The 3,896-nt window shown below is 29.4% G+C and overlaps 1 long non-coding RNA gene across 1 annotated transcript; it reads left to right on the forward strand.

Moving 5' to 3' along the window:
• The first annotated feature begins 1,554 nt into the window (after positions 1-1,554).
• LOC135121467 (uncharacterized) lies at positions 1,555-2,356 on the forward strand. Its single transcript, XR_010278985.1, has 4 exons — positions 1,555-1,642; positions 1,890-1,961; positions 2,152-2,223; positions 2,282-2,356. It is a non-coding gene; the product is annotated as an uncharacterized LOC135121467 (long non-coding RNA).
• The last annotated feature ends 1,540 nt before the right edge of the window (positions 2,357-3,896 follow it).

Consider the following 3,896-nt stretch of genomic DNA (forward strand, 5'->3'; position numbering starts at 1 on the left):
CTTTAATGTTAAAAGATTACAAAACCCTATCCTAGAGGTCCTAAATAAGTCTGTTTTTCGCGTAAGTCATGGAGGCTGTTCTTCTGCGTCTGACATCGTCATTGTGCAGGCAAAAGAAAGTAGGCTCATCAGACCGGTGGTCATGTCATCATGTTACCCTCTATAACTCACGTCCTCATTTGGTCTAAAGCTACTGCAACTCCACTGTGTTACTGAAATGGTTCAACCGCTTTTGAATAGTTAATGTTTGTATGGAACCTTTAATCGGTTGGTCTTAATGAGCTAATTTAATTTTTAAAAAAAAAAATTTATATGTATATTTTCTAACGATTATTTTGGGTACTTACAAAAATTCTTTATTTGCAAACATACTGAAAGCTATAGAATTTTGAAGCCATTTAAATTTTTAACATTAATGAGTTTGATCACTCCAAGACATAAACTTAGTACGTTCGCATAGGCATTTGGTTAATGTAACACACATTCCAATATTTACTTTTTTTATTTTGTGGTAGTTTATAGTGAGACTAATTTATTATTCTATACCAAATTTTAGAATTGTTAATGCTTTATTATTAATTTGTAGAAATTAATACTAAATGGAAAAGAACCTTTACTTTGTTAATTATAGTATTAAAGGCCGTTTTTTAAAATTCGCGTATCAGGAATACTGATATAAATATTAAAAAGATCTTTTAAAACCAGATTTAGCTTCTTCATTATGGATTACTAAACCTTGTTTTACCATGTACAAAGGTATAGATTTAAAACTGGTCAACTTAATGCATGGCCGAGCCTCAAATTTGTGAGCTGCTATGTAATGGACTAGCAGGTGCCCTAATATGGTCAAAGTGACTAAAAATTTTAAAAAAATTAAGAACTGCGCTAGAGTAAAGAGCTACAACGGTCTATTTGTGTTTTTCCAAAAATCTTGACTGACCAATGGTGCTACTTGAATAGCTCTAGCATTATTCTACTAGGAATTGTAACCAAACTCGAGGTTGAATAAAATAAAAATGCGCAATAACTTCTTGTTAACGCCTTCTACCTATAATAATGTATTACGTTTTTGTTCTCAATTATTAATATATAAGCAAAAGGCTTACTAAAACTTATTGTGTAAGTTCTGATATATATGTATATCTTATTAAAACATTAGCAGAGAGCATACTTTTAGGTAGATAAATATGTTGCACTATATTAGAAAGCCAATTATAATAAAAATAAAAGAAGGTACAGGTTAAAAATTTTGATAACAAAGGCACCTACAACATAGTGGAACAAAGTTGTTTTTATTTTTAATTTTTTTTTCAAAATTATATGAACGCTACAATTTTACCAAATAAAAATTAAGCGTTATGAGGATAATAACCGTAAGTTAAAAAATTTGGATTATCTTAATTAAGTGGTTTTAACTGGAGGCCCTAAGCAAAGAGTTTTAAACAAAAAAAACAAATATGTACATGCATTCACTTGAAGAATGGTATACATTGGTAATTATTGATCCGCCTTTATTTCCTCATTCTATAATTTTTAGACCTTCCATAATGACTCTATATTTTTTTCTTTTCATTTTAGCGTTTCTTTCGAAGAGAGTTATTGCTTTACGTTCTTGTTTAAATTTTACAAGTGACCACCTCATGTATGTGAACCATTTGACTTTATTTTACTATATATAACATAGAAAATGATCGCAAATTAGAGTATTTGCAAAGGCTTTATTGTTCATTTTGTTGTAACTACTTTGTACGATATTTCGCAATATCCGCCCAGCAAAATTTACAAGTTTCATAACTAAAGTAGAGTTCTCTTTTCAAGGCCGAAACTTTTACAACATTATTAAAAAAAATATATTTTTTTCCTTATCAACGATATATCGTTAATAATAGCACCATGCGACGATGTTCATTAACATTTTACCCACCGGATAATCAAATTCTTTCTCCATCCTTGAAATCTGTGTAAACTTTTCATTAAATATTATTTTCAGCCTGTTCTATTATCTATTTCAATTATCTTTTTTTTATTGTTATTATTTTTAACGTTGGCTTTTTGAAACATACTTATAAGCTTTGTTTACTATAACTAGATAAGAGCATTTTTTACTTAATTTCATAATAACACCACAAATAACACTGCTTTTTATCATAGGAGCCTTCGGGGAAATAAAATAACTTATCTTTCCTCGGAAGCATTTGCCCATCTTACTTTGCTCATATCTCTGTAAATGTTAACGTCATTTTCAATATTACTGTGTTTCTAGTTATTTTTTTCTCTTTAGCGATTTAGGGGAAAACAAGATCCCGTGGATTGACAGCTATGTTTTTTCAGACCTTAAGAACCTTGAATACTTGTAACTATATAGTAGCTTAGTTTAATTGTGAGCTATTCGGATAATATAATAAAATTTTGAGTAATAAAATCACATCGGAGCAGGGTAGGAGTGAGGTACTCATGTTTTAGCGGATTGGTTTTTCGTAGTGAGGTTTTTCCACCCTTGCCTTCGTTAATTATATACATTAGTTTTTTTTTGTAAGCGGTTACTTACTGGTTACTCTTTGTAAAACGCCTAATTAATTATGCTTCTTTTATTATGGTTTATTAATCCCCGAGAAATACCGCTTTTTAACCACGTTATATTTGGAATCTTCCTCACTGCCAACTGGCTATGCCATGTGCTCATACCACGCGGTTTTATAGTACCGTGTGCTCTTCCCGCGAATATAGTCACGTGTTACGCATATGCACGTGTTTTGTCCCGCATTCGATTTTCTCTTTTCTACCCCTCCTTAGAGTCTGAATATGATAGGTTGATGGCTCCTCCTCTTGTACTCCATCCTATGACACAGTCACATTGCTAATATTATTTTTAATTAAAGTAATCTACTATTTTTTAGAATTCTTGAAAACAATAAAATAACCTCAATAAGTGATGATGCGTTCAGAAATTTAGTAAATTTAAAATATTTGTAAGTTTATTGAATTAAACAGTTATTTTTATTTTTTATTTTTTAATATTTGTTCATGAAAGAGGCTTACTAAAATTTTTTCCCATAAGAAATTTTATCGAAGTTTATATAATAGTTGCGTATATTTTAGCATTATTATACAAAGGACTAAGGATAAAACTATTAATTTTATAAATATCATGATTTATTAAATATAGATTAATGCATGCTAACCCTCTCAAATCGATTAAACCCATCTGGTTTAGGAAGCTTGTTAGTCTTCAATATTTGTAAGTGTCTAATATTCTTTTCATCATTTAAGAACTTTTTAATACATCATTGAACAAAAATGCTACTGTTGCATAAATTGTAATTAGTTTTACTTAATTTTGATACATGGCGTACAGAGATCTTTCTGGAACTCGTCTCAAAGTTGTTCCCCCAACCTCTTTTAGCAAACTTAACGCATTGACTTATTTGTAAAATATTCTTAATAATACTATTTATTATTATAAATATTGCCTCCAAAATGAAACTTTTGAAAATTAAAGATAATACAATAGAGATCTGCGACTTAATAAAATTAAAAATATTGGACATGACGCTTTTAATGAATCTTTAAAGAAGATGTAAGTAATTGTTCGATAAAATTTTGATTTAAATTAACGACTTTAATTGCTACAGTGATATTACGCTCGATCATACTATTCATTGTTGCTCGCGTATTCATTATCAAAATAAGCTTTTATTTTACAACGACCAATGTACTTATAAAGAAAAATTACTATCGGTTAAGAACTTTAACAATGAATTATGCACTAATTGGTTACTAAAAGAACCAACACTGCCAGTTCGTTAAGGTAGTGCAGTTTATAAAAAACCTCTGTTACTTTATATAAAATTAGTACTAGCTTATTTATTGAAACTTCTTACTTTTTTAAGATGAAA

Source organism: Zophobas morio, unplaced genomic scaffold (genome assembly GCF_036711695.1).
Source record: "Zophobas morio isolate AGI-343-1 ecotype UQ-CSIRO unplaced genomic scaffold, CSIRO_AGI_Zmor_V1 ptg000594l, whole genome shotgun sequence".
NCBI lineage: Eukaryota > Metazoa > Arthropoda > Insecta > Coleoptera > Tenebrionidae > Zophobas > Zophobas morio.